At 37.5% G+C, this 13799-nt stretch overlaps 1 protein-coding gene across 1 annotated transcript in view; it reads right to left on the reverse strand.

Annotated features, from left to right (window-relative positions):
- The window catches only part of GRM8 (glutamate metabotropic receptor 8), a 778703-nt gene that overhangs the window by 297075 nt on the left and 467829 nt on the right, over window positions 1–13799 (reverse strand). The gene's annotated exons all lie outside the window — the stretch shown is intronic.

Consider the following 13799-nt stretch of genomic DNA (forward strand, 5'->3'; position numbering starts at 1 on the left):
ATTTCCTTAAATGAACTGCTTATCTTTAGAAGAATCATTCAATTTATTTTCTTCTTGAACTCAACTTTTTACTTGTTTTTATTGTTTAATTTTTTCCAGCTTATTGATATATAATTGACATATAACACTGTGTAAGTTTAATAAAAACAACACGGTGATTTAATATACATACATATTGTGAAATGATTACCTCCAAAATGTTAGTTAACATATCCACCACCTCACATAGTTGCCTTTTTTATTCCTTGTGGTGAGAACTTTTAAGATCCAATCGCTTAGAAACTTTCAAGTATACAACACTGTGTTGTTAACTATAGTCATCTTGCTGTACATTAGATAAAAGATGTAGAGCTCTCAAAATGAATGTCATTCAGAGTAATTGTACCTGTTTTTAGGTATATTTAGGGCTGAGAACTGGCATTGGAGATTACCTTTAGCTTGGCCTTTATCATTTAACATATAATAGAAACATAGAATTAAAAATGGAAGATAAAATTAATGTTAAAAGTTAGATAGTGTATAATTAGTTATAATCCAACATTCTCATTTTGAAGATGAAGAAACTCAGTTTGTGGAGGTGAAATTCACTTAGGACACACAAAGCAGACACAGGAACCACTGCCAGGTCTCAGATATTGAATTCCAATATTCTCTCAATCCGCAGGAAAATGGGGTAGATGGCAAGAATGCTGGACACACAAGAAAAAAAACGACAGATAGGACACTGAGGACTTATTAAGGAGATAGAAAAGGATCTATCATTTCCACATCCCCCCAAACCTTATACATCTGGTACCACTGGGAGAGACCAAAAGCAAGCAATTTAAATCTTCCCATAAATGTCAGTTAGTAAACTTTAATAAAAGTCTTTATGTTCAACAAATATTTCCTTTCTTCACAAAAATGCACATTTCCTCTAAATTTAGAGATGTGAATTAAGATGGTTGTCTTATATTTGGGTTTTTACACTCTGACAAAACCAGTGACTTTCTTCTAGACAAATGGTAGTGTTCAATTCATTCATTTTTATTAATCAGATCATTGAACCTTTTTTCCTCTGGTCTCAATCACTTGCTCCACCCAGACCCTTTAAATGCTGTTTGTTGGTGCTCTATTCCCTGCAGTCTTTTGTGATGCTAAATTCTGCTCCTCCCTTTCAACACACCTTTTCAGAGTTTTTTGATGACTCAACATTCCACTCCCCAAGATTGAGTCCTCTTTTATTTTTCCTAACCTCAGAATCCATTCATTCTCAACTATTACTATTGCTAGGGTCTAGAAATAGAAACTGGAATCCAAAATTTTAGTTATAGAGTCCAAAACATTAGATCAACTTATAGTATCAATTTAATTCATTGTGGAATCTAGCTTTCTGGACTTTACTGTCATCTAACTTCCAACCCACATTTCCAATTGCATACCATATTTCTATTTAGTCTGCTTCCATATCAAACTCATAAGATCCAAAACCAGGCTATCATTGTAGGGAATCACATTATTATTTTCTTAAAACCTCCTATTGAGGATTTGGCAGGCTTAGGAACACAAAGAGAGAAGGCAGATCTAACAAAGAACCTCTTTGAGGTGCCAAAAGGTATACTGTCTCCTTCAACCTGCCTTAGTTGAGTGATCTAAGCTAAGATCCATGCAGATATGGGGGTACTGTCCTCTCCCTATCTCTGTGTCCTAGGACAGTATTGTGTGTGTTCAGAATATCACCAAGTAACCTATGAAAGCAGCCCTTTCAGCTTTCCATAGTTTTAACCACAAAATAGACAATTCATAAATAAATACTGATGAATGCTCACAGAAACCAACAATATTCAGTTATATCTTTAAAGACCTTATCTGGTGACAAATGGCTCTGGTTAGTCCAGGACTGAGGAGTTTCTCAGGATGTAGGATCATAACCTGGACAGTCCTGGGCAGACCAGCATGGTTGCTTATGAAAAAGGAGGCAAATGATGAGGGAAATTTAATGATAAAAGACTGAAATAACTACACTGAGGGTAGGTCCCTAGGTCTATATGGAGAGATCCTTGTGTTTCATTTATTTTGCATCACTGAACTTGATAACTGAAATGGAAGACTAGGCATCCCAGAGCAGTTGTTCCCATCTTAGTTATCTTCTTAAGTACAGATTCTGCAGTGCCATCCAGACTTAATGAATCAGAATCTCCCAACTTGAGGACATGAATAATCTATAATTTCAAAACATAGATATCTAAGTGTCTTAGTCAGTTTGGGCTACTATAACAAAGTACCACAGACTGGGTGGCTGGTAAACAACAGGAATTTATTTCTCAGAGCTCTGAGTCTGGACTTCCAGGCTCAGGATGCCAGCATGGACAGGTTCTGGTGAAGGCTCTCTTCTGGGTTGCAGGTGGCTGTTTTCTTACATCCTCAATATGGCAGAAAGCAGAGAGGAAGCAAGCTCTTTTATGACTCTTAGAAGGGCACTAATCCTATTCATGAGGGCTCTACCCTCAAGATGGTATCTGATCCTAATTACCTCCCAAAGGCCCACCTCTAATACCATCACATTAGGGGGTAGGGTTTTAACATAGGAACACGGTGGGGGAGGGAACACAAGCATTCAGTCTATAGCTGAATATATATATATATATAGTCATATTCCAGGTTATGTTGATTGTATTGCTGCTCTGTAAACTCTTCTGCTGTGTGCTCACATGCAAACACACACACACACACACTTTAAAGAAAAAAGAGGAATTCCATGTCTCCATTACTAAAGGAGTATGGTCAGCAGGCATAGGATTGGCAGAAAATGCCAAAGCCAAATTGATTCAAAGAAAGTAATGACCATGAGAACTTAAGGCATTTGGAAATTTTCCACAATCCATGGGATATATGGAAGAGCTAGATGTGTATGAATATTTTATATTTTTAAATTTACTCTATCCCCAAATGTTCTGAATTTAACATACTAGGATTTTATTTTAATGCTACTGCAACCTCCTACAAGTCTGTAAGATATTTCTGAGCATTCAATAATTGAGATAAAGTTATAAACAACAGTTTCCTGATATACTTTTAATATAGATACCCCAACTTAATAGACATACTCTTCCTTAGATTCCCCCCAATATTTTTCCACCTTCATGTATAATGGATTTATATTAATTCTGAAACACCACACCATCTTATTAAAGGAAAATATTTAAATTTTCACTAGTTAAACTATTTATTTCCTTGACTAGTTATAAACTCCAATTAGTTTGAGTAAAGATTAAATATATACAACTTTATTTTTCTTTTAGAGTAAACGTTCATAAGGCTCTCTAGTAACTATTGCCACACAAGTCAATGGACACTATAAGATATTTTTCATAAATCAATGTATGTACATGGTGACAAACTAAAAGACTGATCACTATTACCATTTCTAAATTTAAAAGGAAATTATCTGATTTCTTTTCAGGCTGTTTAGACAAGGTATTTCTCTATTCCCTAAAACTTCAAACTCATAATGACACTTAAGATTTTACAAGATCTAGAGTTTGCCCCTCATTTCCTATATCTGCCTTTCTTGATCATCTAAGAGAATAATTTAGGAAGCTGACAGTGACTCATCAACTTAATTGCCTGTAAAATCTCATTATGTTATCGTTTCTAAAGTTAGCGTTAATGTATTGCTACAAAGTGCTAAACATTGTTAAAGGCTGTATGTCAGCCATCCATTTAAAACACTGATTGTAAAGTTGTGATGTGTTTTAGTGTATAGCTTGAAATTAACAACATATAGCTAAGAGTTTGTGTGGTGGGAGACGAAGTCAGCCTCATAAATTTTATAGCAAGATTGTTTTATGTTTTCATTAATGAAAGCGAAAACCCTGACAGTATCTCTGTCCCTGGAACACACAGTAAATTCTTATTGGTCGGAGGTCTGGGCAAGATGGCGGAAGAGTAAGATGCGGAGATCACCTTCCTTCCCATAGATACATTAGAAATACATCTGCACATGGAACTGCTCCTACAGAACACCCACTGAACGCTGGGAAAAGACGTCAGACCTCCCAAAAGCTTTATTTTACTTTATTTTATTTTATCCTCTTTCTTTCTTTCTATATTTTCTCCCTTTTATTCTGAGCCGTGTGGATGAAAGGCTCTTGGTGCTCCAGCCAGGCATCAGGGCCGTGCCTCTGAGGTGGGAGAGCCAACTTCAGGACACTGGCCCACAAGAGACCTCCCAGCTCCACGTAATACCAAACGGCGAAAATCTCTCAGAGATCTCCATCTCAACATCAAGACCCAGCTTCACTCAATGACCAGCAAGCTACAGTGCTGGACACCCTATGCGAAACAACTAGCAAGACAGGAACACAGCCCCATCCATTAGCAGAGAGGCTGCCTAAAATCATAATAAGGCCACAGACACCCCAAAACACACCACCAGACGTGGACGTGCCCACCAGAAAGACAAGATCCAGCCTCATCCACCAGAACACAGGCACTAGTCCCTTCCACCAGGAAGCCTACACAACCCACTGAACCAACCTTAGCCACTGGGGACAGATACCAAAAACAACGGGAACTACGAACCTGCAGCCTGTGAGAAGGAGACCCCAAACACAGTAAGATAAGCAAAATGAGAAGAGAGAAAAACACACAGCAGATGAAGGAGCAGGGTCAAAACACACCAGACCTAACAAATGAAGAGGAAATAGGCAGTCTACCTAAAAAAGAATTCAGAATAATGATAGTAAAGATGATCCAAAATCTTGGAAATAGTATGGGGAAAATACAAGAAACATTTAACAAGGACCTAGAAGAACTAAAGAGCAAACAAACAATGATGAACAACACAATAAATGAAATTAAAAATACTCTAGATGGGATCAATAGCAGAATAACTGAGGCAGAAGAACGGATAAGTGACCTGGAAGATAAAATAGTGGAAATAACTACTGCAGAGCAGAATAAAGAAAAAAGAATGAAAAGAACTGAGGACAGTCTCAGAGACCTCTGGGACAACATTAAACGCACCAACATTCAAATTATAGGGGTCCCAGAAGAAGAAGAGAAAAAGAAAGGGACTGAGAAAATATTTGAAGAGATTATAGTTGAAAACTTCCCTAATATGGGAAAGGAAATAGTTAATCAAGTCCTGGAAGCACAGAGAGTCCCATACAGGATAAATCCAAGGAGAAACATGCCAAGACACATATTAATCAAACTATCAAAAATTAAATATAAAGAAAACACATTAAAAGCAGCAAGGGAAAAACAACAAATAACACACAAGGGAATCCCCAAAAGGTTAACAGCTGATCTTTCAGCAGAAACTCTGCAAGCCAGAAGGGAGTGGCAGGATATACTTAAAGTGATGAAGGAGAAAAACCTACAACCAAGATTACTCTACCCAGCAAGGATCTCATTCAGATTTGATGGAGAAATTAAAACCTTTACAGACAAGCGAAAGCTGAGAGAGTTCAGCACCACCAAACCAGCTTTACAACAAATGCTAAAGGAACTTCTCTAGGCAAGCAACACACGAGAAGGAAAACACCTATAATAACAAACCCAAAACATTTAAGAAAATGGGAATAGGAACATACATATCGATAATTACCTTAAATGTAAATGGATTAAATGCTCCCACCAAAAGACACAGACTGGCTGAATGGATACAAAAACAAGACCCATATATATGCTGTCTACAAGAGACCCACTTCAGATCTAGGGACACATACAGACTGAAAGTGAGGGGATGGAAAAAGATATTCCATGCAAATGGACATCAAAAGAAAGCTGAAGTAGCAATTCTCATATCAGACAAAATAGACTTTAAAATAAAGACTATTACAAGAGACAAAGAAGGACACTATATAATGATCAAGGGATTGATCCAAGAAGAAGGTATAACAATTGTAAATATTTATGCACTCAACATAGGAGCACCTCAATACATAAGGCAAATACTAACAGCCATAAAAGGAGAAATCGACAGTAACACAATCATAGTAGGGGACTTGAACACCCCACTTTCACCAATGGACAGATCGTCCAAAATGATAATAAATAAGGAAACACAAGCTTTAAATGATACATTAAACAAGATGGACTTAATTGATATTTATAGGACATTCCACCCAAACACAACAGAATACACATTTTTCTCAAGTGCTCATGGAACATTCTCCAGGATAGATCATATCTTGGGTCACAAATCAAGCCTTGGTAAATTTAAGAAAATTGAAATCCTATCAAGTATCTTTTCCGACCACAATGCTATGAGACTAGATATCAATTACAGGAAAAGATCTGTAAAAAATACAAACATGGAGGCTACACAATACACTACTTAATAACGAAGTGATCACTGAAGAAATCAAAGGGGAAATCAAAAAAAACCTAGAAACAAATAACAATGGAGACACGACGACCCAAAACCTATGGGATGCAGCAAAAGCAGTTCTAAGAGGGAAGTTTACAGCAATACAAGCCTACATCGAGAAACAGGAAACATCTCGAATAAACAACCTAACCTTGCACCTAAAGCAATTAGAGAAAGAAGAACAAAAAAACCCCAAAGCTAGCAGAAGGAAAGAAATCATAAAGATCAGATCAGAAATAAATGAAAAAGAAATGAAGGAAACAATAGCAAAGGGCAACAGAACTAAAAGCTGGTTCTTTGAGAAGATAAACAAAATTGATAAACCATTAGCCAGACTCATCAAGAGAAAAGGGAGAAGACTCAAATCAATAGAATTAGAAACGAAAAAGGAGAAGTAACCACTGACACTGCAGAAATAAAAACAATCACGAGAGATTACTACAAGCAACTGTATGCCAATAAAATGGACAACCTGGAAGAAATGGAGAGATTCTTAGAAATGCACAACCTGCCGAGACTGAACCAGGAAGAAATAGAAAATATGAACAGACCAATCACAAGCACTGAAATTGAAACTGTGATTAAAAATCTTCCAACAAACAAAAGCCCAGGACCAGATGGCTTCACAGGCGAATTCTATCAAACATTTAGAGAAGAGCTAACACCTATCCTTCTCAAACTCTTCCAAAATATTGCAGAGGGAGGAACACTCCCAAACTCATTCTACGAGGCCACCATCACCCTGATACCAAAACCAGACAAAGATGTCACAAAGAAAGAAAACTACAGGCCAATATCACTGATGAAGATAGATGCAAAAATCCTCAACAAAATACTAGCAAACAGAATCCAACAGCACATTAAAAGGATCATACACCATGATCAAGTGGGGTTTATTCCAGAAATGCAAGGATTCTTCAATATACACAAATCAATCAACGTGATACATCATATTAACAAATTGAAGGAGAAAAACCATATGATCATCTCAATAGATGCAGAGAAAGCTTTCGACAAAATTCAACACCCACTTATGATAAAAGCCCTGCAGAAAGTAGGCATAGAGGGAACTTTCCTCAACATAATAAAGGCCATATATGACAAACCCACAGCCAACATTGTCCTCAATGGTGAAAAACTGAAACCATTTCCACTAAGATCAGGAACAAGACAAGGTTGCCCACTCTCACCACTATTATTCAACATAGTTTTGGAAGTGTTAGCCACAGCAATCAGAGAAGAAAAAGAAATAAAAGGAATCCAAATTGGAAAAGAAGAAGTAAAGCTGTCACTGTTTGCAGATGACATGATACTATACATAGAGAATCCTAAAGATGCTACCAGAAAACTACTAGAGCTAATCAATGAATTTGGTAAAGTAGCAGGATACAAAATTAATGCACAGAAATCTCTTGCATTTCTATACACTAACGATGAAAAATCTGAAAGTGAAATTAAGAAAACACTCCCGTTTACCATTGCAACAAAAAGAATAAAATATCTAGGAATAAACCTACCTAAGGAGACAAAAGACCTGTATGCAGAAAATTATAAGACACTGATGAAAGAAATCAAAGATGATACAAATAGATGGAGAGATATACCATGTTCTTGGATTGGAAGAATCAACATTGTGAAAATGACTCTACTACCCAAAGCAATCTACAGATTCAATGCAATCCCTATCAAACTACCACTGGCATTTTTCACAGAACTAGAACAAAAAATTTCACAATTTATATGGAAACACAAATGACCCCGAATAGCCAAAGCAATCTTGAGAACGAAAAATGGAGCTGGAGGAATCAGGCTCCCTGACTTCAGTCTATATTACAAAGCTACAGTAATCAAGACAGTTTGGTACTGGCACAAAAACAGAAACATAGATCAATGGAACAGGATAGAAAGCCCAGAGATAAACCCACGCACATATGGTCACCTTATCTTTGATAAAGGAGGCAAGCATATACAGTGGAGAAAAGACAGCCTCTTCAATAAGTGGTGCTGGGAAAACTGGACAGCTACAAATAAAAGTATGAAATTAGAACACTCCCTGACACCATACACAAAAATAAACTCAAAATGGATTAAAGACCTAAGTGTAAGGCCAGACACGATCAAACTCTTAGAGGAAAACATAGGCAGAACACTGTATGACATAAATCACAGCAAGTTCCTTTTTGACCCAGCTCCTAGAGAAATGGAAATAAAAACACAAATAAACAAATGGGACCTAATGAAACTTAAAAACTTTTACACAGCAAAGGAAACCATAAACAAGACCAAAAGACAACCCTCAGAATGGGAGAAAATACTTGCAAATGAAGCAACTGACAAAGGATTAATCTCCAAGATTTACAAGCAGCTCATGCAGCTCAATAACAAAAAAACAAACAACCCAATCCAAAAATGGGCAGAAGACCTAAACAGACATTTCTCCAAAGAAGATATACAGATTGTCAACGGACACATGAAAGAATGCTCAACATCATTAATCATTAGAGAAAGGCAAATCAAAACTACAATGAGATATCATCTCACACCGGTCAGAATGGCCATCATCAAAAAATCTAGAAACAATAAATGCTGGAGAGGGTGTGGAGGAAAGGGAACACTCTTGCACTGTTGGTGGGAATGTCAATTGATACAGCCACTGTGGAGAACAGTATGGAGTTTCCTTAAAAAACTAAAAATAGAACTACCATACGACCCAGCAATCCCACTACTGGGCATATACCCTGAGGAAACCATAATTCAAAAAGAGTCATGCACTAAAATGTTCATTGCAGCTCTATTTACAATAGCCAGGACATGGAAGCAACCTAAGTGTCCATCATCAGATGAATGGATAAAGAAGATGTGGCACATATATACAATGGAATATTACTCAGCCATAAAAAGAAATGAAATGGAGGTATTTGTAGTGAGGTGGATGGAGTTAGAGTCTGTCATACAGAGTGAAGTAAGTCAGAAAGAGAAAAACAAATACAGTATGCTAACACATATATATGGAATCTAAGGAAAAAAAAAAAAAGGTCATGAAGAACCTAGTGGCAAGACGGGAATAAAGACACAGACCTTCTAGAGAATGGACTTTAGGATATGGGGAAGGGGAGGGGTAAGATGTGACAGGGTGAGAGAGTGGCATGGACATATATACACTACCAAATGTAAAATAGATAGCTAGTGGGAAGCAGCCGCATAGCACAGGGAGATCAGCTCGGTGCTTTGTGACCACCTAGAGGGGTGGGGTAGGGAGGGTGGGAGGGAGGGAGATACAAGAGGGAAGAGATATGGGAACATATGTATATGTATAACTGATTCACTTTGTTATAAAGCAGAAACTAACACACCATTGTAAAGCAATTATACTCCAATAAAGATGTTTAAAAAAAAAAAAAATTCTTACTGGTCCGAACAATACCACATGGACCTCAGTTAAGGTCTTTTGCACATCAGGGTGTATCTTTTTTTGTTTTGTTCCTTCTTAGTGAAAAGCAAATCTGCTCAAGTTTGCAAAGTGCTGTATATATTATAATGTGAGTTCCTCAGATGAACCTGACATGAATTTTAAATTCTTTGACTGACACATAGTTTTTGAGCTTTGCTTTCTAAGAATTTCTCATTTCTCAGAAGATAGCTTAGTTTTGTAAACTGAGATACTAGGGGCTATTTTCCTTTTCCTGATATTATTATAAAACTCATAATGTTACTGCAGTGATGATCTAATAAACAGTGGTCAATTCAGTGGGAAAAAAATGTAAGTCAAATTAGTCCTTTTATTCCCAGGAAAGCAAACATCCAATTGGTTGAATTTTTTACTATAGTCTTACCAGGTAGTAGAAATAATCCCACACTCTAAATTTGTAGGTTAAAAATAATTTCTTTATTTAGCTCCTCCCTGACTTTTTCTTAAGCATGTAGCAAGTATTTTAAATAATTAAATCATTTTCTTGCAGTTGCTGTGAGGAGGATGGTAAGAGGGAAGAAAAGAATTTGTCAGCTGCTATGAATAAACACATTTATGCATACAGGACCAAATTTTTTTTTTTCATAACTTTTTTTTTTTTAATTTATTTATTTATTTATGGCTGTGTTGGGTCTTCGTTTCTGTGCGAGGGCTTTCTCTAGTTGTGACAAGCGGGGGCCACTCTTCATCGCGGTGCGCGGGCCTCTCACTATCGCGGCCTCTCGTTGCGGAGCACAGGCTCCAGACGCGCAGGCTCAGTAATTGTGGCTCACGGGCCCAGCCACTCCGCGGCATGTGGGATCTTCCCAGACCACGGCTCGAACCCGTGTCCCCTGCATTAGCAGGCAGGCCCTCAACCACTGCGCCACCAGGGAAGCCCACAGGACCAAATTTAAAAGTCATTCTGAATTCCACAAAAACTCCATTTGCCTTACTCCTTGATACACCAGAGATGAGACCGTCACACTCTACATTGAGCTTTCCCGATACCGCACATGTATGTGGTGACGCAGAGTGGGTAATTCTTAAACCTGTGAGAATGATGCCAAGAACTGCACTTCACACTAAAAAGTAATCGCTATCAGGTTAGCAAACGTTGAGTCATCTTATACTGAATTTAAACTGGTTTGGTTTCAAGGACACAATAGAGGGAGGATGGGAAAGAAAGATTAGCGTGTTCAGTTATTCAGGAATATCTCCTAGGCACTAGGATACGCAAAGGAAATGTGTGCACCTCCCAAACCGCAGAGGGATGAAAACAGGGGCCCTGTAAGGCAGAACGACAGACTGAGTAAAGGAGGCTGCCGGCACAGGAGAAGAGGACGGGCCAGTCAGACAGACCTGCATTCAAGTCCCAGTTGCACAACTCAACAGGCCTGGGACACTTTCCTGAACCTCACCAAGCCTAGGTCTTCAACTGGAAAGGTTGCCCACAGGGACTTCCAAGACAGGGTCCCCATCTCTCCAGCCTCAACTGCTGGTACCACCCTACCTCTCTCTTCTCCACTTTCAGGTCCTTGAATATAACCTGAGATCTTCAAACCACGGGACTTCACTTAGATGTTCACTCTGTAACTTTCTTCACTGCTTCCCAGAGGTCTCCTGCTCAACCTCCAAGCTTCAGGTAAGATGTCAACTCAAATTAGGATGCAGTAGTGATAGTTAATCATTTTATTTTCGATTTAACAGCTCAGATCAGGTCAAAGAGCATCTTAAATGCTAGGTTTAAGTACTAAATATTGTTTGGTTGGAAACAGAGAGCCAATACTGGTATTTAAAATTATTTCTGGGAATTATGTATAAAGTAAATTGAAACAAACATAAGTTGAAGGTAGAGATACAGGTTGGGAGGCAGGGCAGCAATAGGTTGAAACAGTGGAAAAGAAAAAGAATGAGAGAAAATATATTTCAGATGTCAAATTAACAGTCTTTGGATACCTAATTAAATATGAGAGTAGGAGTTGGAGGTAATCAACAACTCAGGAGTTTTGAAGATAGGTAGTAGAATACTGGCACCATTGACAGAATTTGGAAAATCAGGTGAACAGGAAGGTTCCATTTATGGCAGTTAAAAAGACTGATTTTTAAGATTCTATAGTATTGTATCCTCTAACAAAATATAAACTTTATATAAATTTGTTGAGTTATTTAAAGAATAAAGGTCCAAATGTTTAGAGTAATCATATAACAGTGATATGGTTGATTATTTATTTATAACACTGCAATAATTTATGCCACCTTGGAGTGAAATACCTTATGCGGTACTGCCTTAAGACCCATGGTTTGAGAATTCAAAGACCTGCGTGCCAGTTCTAACACAGTGACCAACCGACTTTGTGTCCTTGGTCAAGACGTGATCTCTCTGGCATTTATTTACTTCTCAGTAGGAATTAGAGGGCTGAACAAGATGATCAATCAGGGTCCCTTCAGTTCTAAAATTCTAGATTCTAGGGCAGCTTCTTTTATTTGTTTCCTTCTTACACTTTCTAAGATCCCTTGAAGATTGCATTAGGGTGTGACTGAACAAATACCACTAAACTCAATTCTCCAAAACAGTTAGGACTATCCAGTAACCAAGACCTGGAAATTCTGCACTAACAACAACAAAAAAAGAAAACAAAAACCAAATGTCAGCCTGGATTTTTCTTCTTGAATGCTCAGACTGATTAACTGAGTCACTACATTTTCATTACTCTTAGACTTGAGCTATATACTGAATCTGGTTCCTCACAAAGGAGAAATGTTTTCATTTATCTTTTTATTTTGATCCAATGGTTAAAAGAATCATTTATGGAAAATCAATTATGAAGCCATGAAAAGGAACAGGGAGGACACAAATAATTAAAATGGGCAGGACTCTTCACAGATAGCTTCTCTTTGATCGTAAATTATTATTACTCCTTTCTTCTTTTTTTTTTTTTTTTTTTACAGATAAAGGAACTAAGACTCAAAAAGTTGAATCATTTACCAAATATCACACAGTTATGGCAGTAAACGGTCAAGTCAGGTCTGACCCCAAACCTCTGCCATTTACTGCTTAACTTCCTCCTCCTCCTGAAGTTTTCTTTGATTCTTCCAGCTCGGGCTTAACTTTCACTTCTTCGAACTCCTGTTTAACGTTCAGCCATTGTATCCATGATTTATTTGTCTCCTAGTTAAGTATAAAGATTGTGTGTTTGTGCGTGTGTCTGTGTGAAACTTTAAAGAGAGCAGTGGAGCAGGGATTAAAGAATATTATAAAATAATACATACTTTTACAAAAATAGTAACTAATAAATACTAACAAATATTAACAAATGACAATATCTACATTGAAATGCTAAAAGGGGGGAATACATTTCTATAACATTTTGAGCATTTTTCTGAACTACAGAGAAAATTTTTGTTTGTGAATTTCAACCACACATCTGAGATAAAATTGGCATAAAATGGCTGAAACTCATAAGCAAGATGATTGGATATTTGTAGTGAAATCCAAGCTAATAAGGCCTATAACTTTATATTTATAAAAATTAAAAAGGGTATTTTAGCATTGGAGAGTGAGAGTGTATTTGTGTGTGTATATTTATATCTCTAGAGGATTTCTATAGGAAAATAACACCAAGCTCAAAAGAGAATTCGACACCTAAGGTCCTGCTTCATAGATTCTATAGTAGGCTTTCTCAAGGACCTGTATAAATACATGTATTAGACTAACCAACTAACTTGAGCCTTGGCTTTCTCTATTAACACAGGACAGAGAAAATGAGAAGATAAGGGTCCTCCACTGAAAATCACCTGCTCTCCATCTTCTTCTGTAATTTAAATGTAGTCCCAAGAACTGAAGGCTCTAGGCTGCCTGATGACACGTCAGGAGACACTTGTAAATCAACCAGTGAAGAGTGCTACAGTAGCCCACAATAACTTCTCTCCTTTGTGCCTGGCAGGAAATGGAAAATGATCCCGGCAGGTGCCAGGTGTCCCCTTCAGGCG

The sequence above is a fragment of the Eschrichtius robustus genome, chromosome 8 (assembly GCF_028021215.1).
Source record: "Eschrichtius robustus isolate mEscRob2 chromosome 8, mEscRob2.pri, whole genome shotgun sequence".
Classification (NCBI taxonomy): Eukaryota; Metazoa; Chordata; class Mammalia; order Artiodactyla; family Eschrichtiidae; genus Eschrichtius; species Eschrichtius robustus.